The sequence below is a fragment of the Limulus polyphemus genome, unplaced genomic scaffold, assembly GCF_000517525.1.
Source record: "Limulus polyphemus unplaced genomic scaffold, Limulus_polyphemus-2.1.2 Scaffold6142, whole genome shotgun sequence".
Lineage (NCBI taxonomy): Eukaryota > Metazoa > Arthropoda > Merostomata > Xiphosura > Limulidae > Limulus > Limulus polyphemus.
Genome location: NW_013671752.1, coordinates 29,464 through 41,397, shown reverse-complemented (window position 1 = coordinate 41,397; position 11,934 = coordinate 29,464). Strand labels below are relative to the sequence as shown.

General features: G+C 31.8%; 1 long non-coding RNA gene across 4 annotated transcripts in view; it reads right to left on the bottom strand.

Moving 5' to 3' along the window:
• Positions 1-2,855: 2,855 nt before the first annotated feature.
• LOC111089409 overlaps positions 2,856-11,934 on the bottom strand; it is a 34,182-nt gene continuing 25,103 nt past the window's right edge. For 3 of the 4 annotated variants that reach the window (XR_002613706.1, XR_002613704.1, XR_002613703.1), the window contains one exon: positions 5,019-10,630. This is a non-coding gene — a long non-coding RNA (uncharacterized LOC111089409). Of the gene's footprint in view, positions 4,310-5,018; positions 10,631-11,934 lie in introns of those variants that run through there. The other variant, XR_002613705.1, reaches the window with a different exon arrangement.

The following is an 11,934-nucleotide window of genomic DNA, read 5'->3' as shown; positions in this document are numbered from 1 at the left end:
TGTTTCATGCACACGGGGCAGGGATAATTCCGAGGAGTTCTATGTTGAAAATACCTGTGGCTAAACAATGATGATTTACTAGAAAAGATCTTGTTGCATACAGTACATACGATATTATCCTCAAGCATGCCGTCGATATTTCCCTTACTCAGAAATTCACCTACAAAATGAAAAAAAAACAAAAACAACTGGAGAAATGATGTAATAATAATGTATTATAATTTAACCAATACAAACCATGCTTAGTGAAAAGTTAACTGCTAGATACTCTTACCCTATTAATTAATGCTATATTATCCTAGTAAACACTAGATCATATTTTACTAACCAATTATAAGACTTCACTTCTAACCTGTTCTGAAATTTTAAAAAGTTGAATCCAGAAGATAGGCATTTATCAGGTCATATGACAATTTAAAAACATAATATTAATAAAATTCTCAGTAACTAATCAGAGCTATACAATTACCTTAACTATAAAACTGTAGTGCATGAGACAGAACACAATTAAATACTGTTCTGTAACTAATCACCTTCCATTAGTGAACAGATGTAACAGGCAATGAAACATTCACAGACAAGTAATAACCAGCCAATCAAATCCACGTGACAAGCAACCATTATATATATATATATAAATACACAAGTAATGGAGACCAATAAGCCAGTAAATAATAATTAGCAAATCAAATACCCACAACCTGGTAAGAAACAAACCGGCCAATGAAATCCCCATAAACAAGTAATAATAAGCCAATGAAATCCCCATAAACCAAGTGATAACCAGCCAAACAAATCCCAATAAACCAGTAAATAATAATTAGCAAATCAAATACCCACAACCTAGTAAGAAACAAACCAGCCAATGAAATCCCCATAAACAAGTAATAATAAGCCAATCAAATCCCCATAAACCAAGTGATAACCAGCCAAACAAATCCCAATAAACCAGTAAATAATAATCACCAATCAAACTTCAACCAGTAAGTTATAACCAACTACTCAAATCCCCATGAACCAAGTATGTGGTAACCAGCCAATGAAATATTCATAAACCAGCTAAAGTCCCATAAACCAGTAAGTAATAAGCAGCCAATGAAATTCCATAAACTAGTGAGTACGTAATCAAATCCAACACCACAAATACGTAAATATGAGTTATCAGTATCTGAATAGACAACATTCAGTAACAAAAAAAAAAAAAAGGAAGTGATAACTAATGGTTCAGTCTACAATGACCATAAGAACTCGCAACAAAGACACCATGTTACATTAATTGTATGGTAATATAAACATTTTCATCTCATGTATGCAGGATTTAAACTTGGGAATGCCACACTACAAGTAAGAGCTCTAACAACTGATCTAAGGGGTCAACCCACCAGTTTCTAGTAATGTACTTTTTAACAACACACACACACTACAACATATACACCAGCAATATTGTTGTTAATTTCACTAATCACTACTGGATTTCTCTATGCATTACACATAGAAAATGAGTTAACCCAATTATTTTTGTCAATTCTTTACACTGTGTAAGAGGTACAAACATCAAATTATTAAATGTAATGGGAAATGTGAATCCCACAATTATTAAAAGGTATATAAACAAGTTTGTTATTTAAGGGTTAAGGGAAAATTGTCACAATGGGATTAAGTAATTCAAAGAGATCATCTCCTTACTTATCCAAGTTTCACAACAAGAGGATAAACATCATAAAGCAGCCTGAGAATGACCTTATATTAACTCTTATTAATCAACAGGTATAAAAACAAACAAATGAACTCGTGTCCATCTCTAGGCCAAAATGTAACTAAGTTTTCATTTTGTAACATTCAAGTTTATCTGCATTACAGCTTTTAACTATGAGGTCTACATTATGTGCCATAATTTGATGGCAAACTCACAGGAATACTCAAGTGAATGAACATCACACCCAAAAGTTAACCATTAAACTAGTATAGGTAATTAAACACACACATAATAACCATCAAAAACATTATATGTTTTACCAAAAATAATTTAAAAAAAAAAGAACAGGTCAATATATATATATATATGCACTGATTATTCATGATGTTAGAAAAACACGTAGGTTCAAGAAGTCTATATAGCAATGAATAAAACCCTATAACCCGAGCATTTTGGGTTATATGGGTTTTATTCATTTCTATGCATTAATCATAAGATTATTAGCATATAAATTCATATTAACTTTCAACTGATTATGCCTGAACTGCATTATAAACTAAAACTGAATTGACTAAAATAATTAATCGACTATTTGCTAATTAAGTCTTTAATGACTAAAAGAATTAATCAACTATCAATTAATTAAGCCTGAACTGACTACCGCAACTGCAATATCAATTAAGCCTAAAAAGAATTGACTATCTATTAATTAAGTCTGAAACGACCACAAGAATTAATCACACTATCAATTAATTAAAACTCAACTGACTACAAAATTTGTACAATCAACTAATTAAACATGAACTGAATAATCACTAAAAGTATAATCCCACAAGACAAGAATTAACCAGAATTAAGATATAACAGCCATAAAATCATAAAATATATTACACTAATTTCAAAACTACACAGTAGAATCTGAAAATGGCAAAATCACTTAGAAAACAAGAACTATGCCATCAATGTTTTTTCACCATACAACTTTGTCAGGACCTAATATTTTATCATGCTGTAACTGTATTTCTTTGTTGTTTATCAATACAATTAAACCTCTACCAGTAACTTAGCCCATTTAATCAGTAAATCTTCAGTGATTAGTAACTAACACACACACACACACAAAATCTTTAGTTTGGTAAAATCCAATTTATGGAACTTGTGTATATTTTTTGCCATATATAAATGATGATGTGTCATATTAAAAAATGTTGTATACTTTGAAGGTAAAGTGCAAGGTAGTGTTTAAAATAAACACACACAGAGACGTTTCTGAATTCTTCAAGTTAGTAGCCCTGTATCTTCAGACAAAAACTCACCCATATACAAGATTAAATAACCCAGCAGTTTTAATGAGTCAAAATATAGCACACACTAGTTGGCATCAATTTACAGGACAGCTTTACTATGAAAACAACAGTTAAAAACTGTCACTTACAATCTTACTAAGAACAACCTTAACAAAACTAGGGCTATACACATTAGCTACGAATGTGGTTTACACAACCATCAGAGAGGAAGACTCAGATACAGTGTTCCTAAACAAGTTACAGCTATTAGTTATACTTATCCATTGAACAAGGTTAGTAGTAGTTATCTTCTGAACAACATTTTTAATACTTAACACTTGAATAATGTCAGTGGCTTATTATCAACTACACTTCCATTTCAAAACACAGAAATGTTTTTAATACTAATGTTAAACACGAGCACAGACTACAAAATACATTATACACGTTAACAATAAAAAATCAGGTTCATAAAGACAACTTAAAAAAAGTATATAAATACTTATCTCAGCATATCATTTGAGAATTCCTACAAATAAGCATCTTTTAGTAATCAAAAATGACAACTGTGAAACATGAAAATTAAAGAGTTCACAACAGCTATACTATACACTAAACAACAACAATACGAGAAACTCCTGCCACTTATATGTACATACATTTTCATTAACAAAAAACAATTTTAGCTGTCAAGCCATTGGCAAGAAAAACAAATTGAATAAAAGATAGAAGTGATGAATCTATTTTCACAAACTGGCCAACTTAGCAGATATAACTTCTTCCTTCTAGAATGTACTCAAGTCTTCCCAGTTAACAAAATAAATAACACATTATACAAATGTCTTACTAATAAATTAATTCTTTACAGTAACTTCAGGCAGAAAAAATGATACCAATTCCTTGCTCAATGATACAGACTTTTGTCACAAAAAAAAAGAAAGTTTGCATTACTAAAACACAGCTTGAATCTTCCACACAAAACCAAATGTTTAGCTTTTAGCACTGCCTGTGGCACAATCTTTTGTACCAGCTCCTGTTTGGACATGGGCCTTCAGCTGGTGGTGTATAGTTTGTAGGTGAGTCTTCAGATTTCCAGGCCAGTTGAAGAGCTTGTGACAGATTTCGCACTCAAATCGTTGACTAAAGGGCATGTGCATCAATAAATGCCTCTTCATGCTGTGCTTTGTGGAGTACATTTTAAAACAGATTGGGCATACGCTATCAGCGTTTGACGAGACTCCTACAATATGCTGCTGCAGCTGTTTCAGACATGACGAATATCTTTTCACAAACTCTTCTACATTAGTGATCCCACTCATCTTGCCATCTGTAAAAGAAACATCTCTTTCTCATTTAGGGTGAATCTTGAGAATTACAAGTAAATCACTGGACATATATTTAAATGCCCACTGCTTAGTCTTTATTCCTAGTTATGTTTATTTTTCACAGCTAATGTACCATTAAAGTTGATAAACATATATATATTTGTTATAGGCACACAAATCACCTATAACTAAAAAAATTGTCAGTGTTAGTGCATCCACTTTTAACTAATAGCAATGGTGACAATATTAAGCACCATATCGGTGAAAAGAAAACGTTATCCTGTACTGCTAACTGTGTGAAATCTCAAATATAAACAAAGACAAACAGCATTCTAGACTATCTACCATAGAACTTCAATAAAATGCAGTTCTGTTGTCGATGTTCATAAACCACTAATATATAGTCAGAATCTTAAACTTAAATGTTATTATAGATGGTTTCACTAACCGTTCCTATTTCAGACATGTTTCACAGATTCTGAAAACATATTTACCACCAGCAACAATGTGATATGTGAATACCCACAAATACATTCAACAATAAATACAATAAAGTTATTTATTACACACTAGTAACAGGCACATCTCAGTAAAACACAAACAGAAGAAATTTGTTCACTAGGATTTCTGATGTGCTGGTCAGTTTCTTTTAACCATAACAATGTCAATACCATACACGTGCTACAGTTTTTTAAAAAATCACATAAATTATAGTGGATTTCTATAACTTTAATTTCATTCTGAAACTATACAAACACATTTTTCAAGTCTACTGTGCATCATCAATAACCTGTAGAAAAAGCCATATCGAAAGAAAAAAACTGACACTAAAAAAGTTATACAAATGACACTACTATCACATGAATACTAAAATCACCACATAATATTCATGAAAACACCTAGATGAATTCACTTACATAAGTTGACTTAGAAATGAAGAAAACTAATAACTGTTTCTCATTTTAAACTAAATTAAACAAACTGTATTTTATATTCTCCACTCTTAAACTATTTCCAATTTTTGTGGATCAGTTCTTGATGTGATCTAAGACAGCGTTTAAATAAAATCATATAATTCAGATGGCCAGTCTCTGAGTAGTAAAGTTACACCAACTTGGCTTCAAACGTCTCTCAAAGATGGGTCACATTAAATAATTTAAATTATAAGTTACATTCATTGTTCAATTGCTGATAACAAATATACAACCACAATAACTTAAGTTGCTGAAAAATATTTGGATATTTTGTAGACACAACTTCTAGTTTAGAAAATGTTGTTCTATAATTATCAAACCATTCAGCTGAATCAATATAAACACAAAAATAATATGAAGTTGGCACAAAGAAACCTATTAACATTTCTTACTACCCTAAGACATAAACACAATTACAACAAAAAATATACATAGTACAAAAATTCATAAAATATCAACATCTCAATGGACCTGTAAGATTGTATGTACATTGTATATGCTAAAAACAAAAAGACATTAAAAATAAACCATAGAATCATAAAAATCACAAGTTAAGCTTACAATGAATTAAAAAACCAAATCATATGACATTATGAAAACTTAACCTGTATCTCTAAACTGTAACATATGGCTAGATGTCAAAAAAATTGTTTAGTAAACATACATCAAGAAACATTAATCAGATGTTTCTACAGACTTGTAAAGAGTCCCACAGTGATTTACAAGGCTACGTTTGATTTAGTAATGAAATATTTCTAGGGTGACAAATTTAGCTGTCAGAATTATAAATCTTTATCAATCAAGTTAAAAACTGTATTTCATTGATTTTTCCATTTCTGAAATTTAATAAAATTCTAACATTTCATGATAATTTAGCTGATCTAAATATTCCATAACTGTAACTTTTAAAACAATTGAATAATAAGATTTCTAGCTACCAACTCAGTCAATTTTTCCATTAACAGATATTTTTTTTATACATTAAATTTAACACCTGCTTTGTTTAGGAATTTCTTTATCTGAGTTTTCTTATTTTTATATTTGAACATACTCAACCCTTATGAATCTCTAATACGATATCTGCCTCTCAGTTCTTATGGTTTCATTATTTATATTCCACTTTATATATATATATATATTCACAAGCAGACTGTCATAAAAGAAATAGTTCATGCCGTTTCTTTCCTAACAACTCAACTTCACATTTCATTGAATACTTCATAACATTTCTTGTTTATTTTAGATATTTGCACAAAACTACACATGGGCTACATGCTCTAGCCATCCCTAATTTTTAACTAATAGACTACAGTTAGTCAACAGCACCCACTACCATCTTGTAAGCTACTCCAATTAAATTGTGTAACTGAACCACCACTCTGTTTATGCACCTACAGTCCCAAAATGCAATGTAATTTTGCAATAATGTGCCAAAAAAAACGTGAGTCATTGGATTAAAAATCCAGTCATACTAACCTATGTAATTTTTTTTAAGAGTAAGAAAGACATATGCCAAATTTAGGATCCGAGTTTTAAAATTTGTTGCAAACACTAAAATAGACTTAACCAAATTAGTTTAATTTTCATAAAAGCGACCTCAGAAAAATAAAAAAATTAATTTCTTGAAAACAAACCTCACCAGAAATTTTTCTAAATAAAAAATTGCATCCAAAATAGAATTCTATCACCAACAACAACAAAAAAGGAACAAATGGACACTAAGCATTAAATTAATTGAAACACTGTACACAAAGTTTCACCTCATTTAAGAATCCTGTCATAAAGACCAATAATAGAAAATTTCATTATATTAATGTAGGTGTACACACAGATAGCCAATCTCATTTGTAACTATTGCAAGAATAAACACCAATGGTTAACTTTGTCATCATTTACCTCTGGTCAATTATCAAACTAAACGAAAATAGTACATTCTGTAAATAAGGTAAATCTTGCTATTGTATATTGGTTAATACATACTCTATAAACCTAGTTTAATTGTTGCCTAAACACTAAGTATATATTAATGTGAGGATAAGTACAAGTGAAAGTTTACACTAAGTAGATGTTAATGTGAGGATAAGCACAAGTGAAAGTGTACACTAAGTAGATGTTAATGTGAGGATAAGCACAAGTGAAAGTGTACACAAGTAGATGTTAATGTGAGGATAAGCACGAGTGAAAGTGTACACTAAGTAGGTGTTAAATGTGAGGATAAGCACAAGTGAAAGTGTACACTAAGTAGATGTTAATGTGAGGATAAGCACAAGTGAAAGTGTATAATGATCATTTTGCCTGAAACAAATCTATTGGTCAGGGCTTTTGGGGCTTAGCCCTCAATAGCTCTGGGGTTGTACGTCTTCTCAGATGCATTCTGATCCATTTTGTACAACTTTCAGAATACAATTTTAACTTGACTTTGTAGGAGAAAAAAAAAGAAACTCAGAAATCACAACTTTTCATGTTACCAGATGGACCAACCTAATAATCACATGAAGCTAATTAAATCTTTTAAACCTTTTACACATAAGCCCAATTAATTTTTTAAAGCCTCAGTTGCACATGAAAAATGTATCACTGAATTAACCAGTTATGACCCCTTTCTTGTATAAATGAAAATAGCTGGAAGTTTAGACCACTAAAAATTAGGATAGTCTTGGCAGTAAAATGTAAAACGTGTTTATTTCACGTTAAATTTAAATCATGCATTGTAAGCATGCCTGAGGAAGGGGATGTGATGGATTTCCATCTACAAACGGAGAATCTTCACCCATGGAAAAGCATATAATGGACCCCACATGATTACTGCTACGATAGATTAACAAAAACCACTTTTTGTTACGGTTAACAAGTGGTTAACCAGTCTGGTTCTACTCTGATAATCTCAACTCCCATCAGAATAATTCGGTCGTTATCCAAATTACATTAATCAGCATTATTCTAGTTACTTAAACACCACCAGAATATATATATTCTAATCTCTAAAAAAATATCCTATCATCTTCTCCATGTTTACATGTCCTTGTGCCCAGTACAAGTTTTTGATTTGTTCTTGTACTCCACTAATGTCCTATCATCTTCTCCATGTTTACATGTCCTTGTGCCCAGTACAAGTTTTTGATTTGTTCTTGTACTCCACTAATGTCCTATCATCTTCTCCATGTTTACATGTCCTTGTGCCCAGTACAGTTTTTGATTTGTTCTTGTACTCCACTAATGTCCTATCATCTTCTCCATGTTTACATGTCCTTGTGTCCAGTACAGTTTTTGATTTGTTCTTGTACTCCACTAATTTTCCTTCATAACCCTGTACAGCTTGACAATCTGACCTGGTACACTCTAAAGCCCTCAGTAACATGTGCTTATACTCTATAGTACTGGACATAACCTTGCATTCTGTAAATTCTCCAATGACTTACCATTGTTCTCTGAATGATAACCTGAATTAATTGCCTTTATACTAACCTAAATGACTTTACTTTGTATTCTGTGATGACTTGCCCTTGTATAACGAACTGAATCACTTATGCTTGTACTATATAGGCTCAAATGCCTTGTGCTTATATTTATGAAGACCCTGAATGACTTGTGCTTATACTGTGTAGGCCCTGGGTGACTTTGTGCTTATAGTGTGTAGGCCCTGGATGACTTGTGCTTATACTGTGTATGCCCTGGGTAACTTTGTGCTCATACTGTGTAGACCCTGAATGACTTGTGCAAATGCCATGTACATCCTGAATGACTTGTGCAAATACCATGTACGTCCTGAATGACTTGTGCAAATACCATGTACATCCTGAATGACTTGTGCTTATACTGTGTAGGTTCTGATTAACTTGAGCAGTACTGTGTAGGTTCTGATTAACTTGAGCAGTACTCTGTAGGCGGTACAATGTGGGAAGTTAACCTTATAATTTATTGTTGAACTTTGACTTGGAAGACTACCAATAATAATAGTAAAAGATGTTTTTTTAATTACATAGCTACAGAGAAATGTAAACGAAAAAAATATGCTGAATTATGCCCACTTTGCTTTAAAGATTATCTCAGTTGAAAATAATTTCTTTTCTCAGAAACAAACATTTCAGATCATATTCGAGAAATATTTTTGTTAGAGCATAACAACTACATATTTGCTTGTGTATTTCATCTATTTGTTTGAAGTTAAGCACAAAGCTACACAAAGGGCTATCTGTGCTCTGCCCACCACGGGTATCGAAACCCGGTTTCTAGAATTGCAAGTCCGCAGACATACCGCTGTGCCACTGGGGGCATATTTCATCTGAATCCTGAAACTGAAATTTACGTTTCCTTTGTTTTCTTAATTGCAGCAAATTGTGTTCAAGAGAAACACAGAGTATAAAGATACTCCAAAAGCCCTTGCAGACAGATACAAGTTAATGGAAAATCTCTCTGGGACACTTTATGAATTAATAAACAGAAACAACCAAATTAGATCTCTCTCTCTCTCTCTTTTATTTGAATAACAGAGTGAGCTGGCACAAATTAGGACAGACCAACACTACACCTATTTGAATAAATAATTTAAAAAAGTAAATATATATATTTCTGCCCCGTAAGTTGCACTCGCACTAAGACTACCCACAGAATAGATCTAACTGTTGAACAAGATATCTTTATGGGACAAAATTTCATCTTACAATGAATTACAACCAACACCTTTTCACATACAATGGAACACTTCTAAGTAACAGGGTACCTGCTACACCAAAAGCTTATTCTAATAACAAGCTACAAACTTTTACACATACAGTTAAATCAAAAAATATATATAATGAATTCTATATAACTTCCGTACTGATGATTCATTAGTGGAGAATGTTCTTTATCCCACAAAGAGGTTAAGTGATGGTACAGCAAATTCTAACAACCCGTGCAAATACTCCTGAAACAAATGTAAGTCTAGTCAGAGCTAAGCTACAGGAATTATATTCCTCACAGTGATTGGACACACTATATAAAGATCAATGTAAAAATTTCCACGAGTTATCTTACCACATAATGTTTTTCATAATGGGGCACTACATGGCTCCATTTCTTACGTCAAGACAATGAACAAAGAATCAGTACAATAATAAAAACTGGTTACTTATGCTAGTCTTTTTAAACCCACACACACACTTCAATCAGAAGAAGGAGTTCTATGTTTGATCCTTATGTGCTGGTAGATGCTGTTTTTCCACTTGAACGTCTGAGGACACAATGGACAGCGATGGGTCAAATCATTGTGCATCTCCATGTGTTGCTTTAATCCTGCAGCAAATGAAAATGTCCTTGTGCATGCCTCACATTTCCAAATCTTTGAAGATTTTGACTGTGGTGAAAAATCTGAAAACCAAATATTGTAGGCATTGTTTACAATGAAACAAACAACTCAGAAACTGGTAACTTCAACATAAATGAAGGAATATTCACAAGCTAACTTTAAAACTTGTGATGTCTGGTAACAGCTATCATATACACATTACTAATCATTTTTATTGTCTTATAAATAGAATCTGCTCTTTAAAAGTTATTGTATGTTGATAGAAGGATTCTTGTGGTGTCAGAAATAAAATGTTAACTATATTCTTTTGCTTTAGTCTGTAGCAAAATTGTTAAATCTACTCGTGACTTTTGGAAAATTCTTCAGGATAAATGTTAACCACCCACTGAATACTCTTAATGGCGTTGTTTACTCAAACCATGCGACAACTGTTACTGGTTAACAACAAGCAATGACATGTTGACATTCATCCACTGCAAGATGAGGAGGAATACATTAAAATATGGATAATATTCAAAACTAATGAAGTCTATAACTTCAACTGTGGCTGTTATAACTAAAACTCAATTAAATGTATCTCACTAGATGATGTTTCTGGCTTTGAAAAAAACAAGGTTAAAAGATAACTCATTTGTCTAAGCATGAAAATCTATAATTTTTGTAATACATACCAGTAGAATTTTTACAACCAGCTTTATAGAGTGTCAGATTTATATACTATAGCATGTTAATGTACCTGACAAACATAAACAACAATTATTGATAAGGCACTAACACACATTACTCCATTTCATAAGCACATAAAAAGCAATTACTAGTAACATAACTGATACACATCAACACTATTACAACAGTTATTAATATGGCACTAAAACACATTACTTCATTTCATAAGCACATAAAAAGCAATTACTAGTAACACAACTGATAAACATCAACACTATAACAACAGTTATTAATATGGCACTAAAACACTTTATTTCAATTCATAAGCACGTAAATAAAGTATCTATTGGTAACACATCTGTCTACTTTGTTAATATAAAGCTATTTGTGGTAACACAAGTGACAAATATATCTCCATCTTATTAATTAACAATTAGTGGTGACACAACTGATAAACATCCCTGCATCTTGTTAATATATAACAATTAGTGGTGACACAACTGACAAACATCCCTGCATCTTGTTAATATACAAAAATTATGGTGACACAACTGATGTAAACATCCTTCCATTTTGTTAATATATAACAATTAGTGGTGACACAACTGACAAACATCCCTGCATCTTGTTAATATATAACAATTAGTGGTGACACAACTGACAAACATCCCTGCATCTTGTTAATATATAACAATTAGTG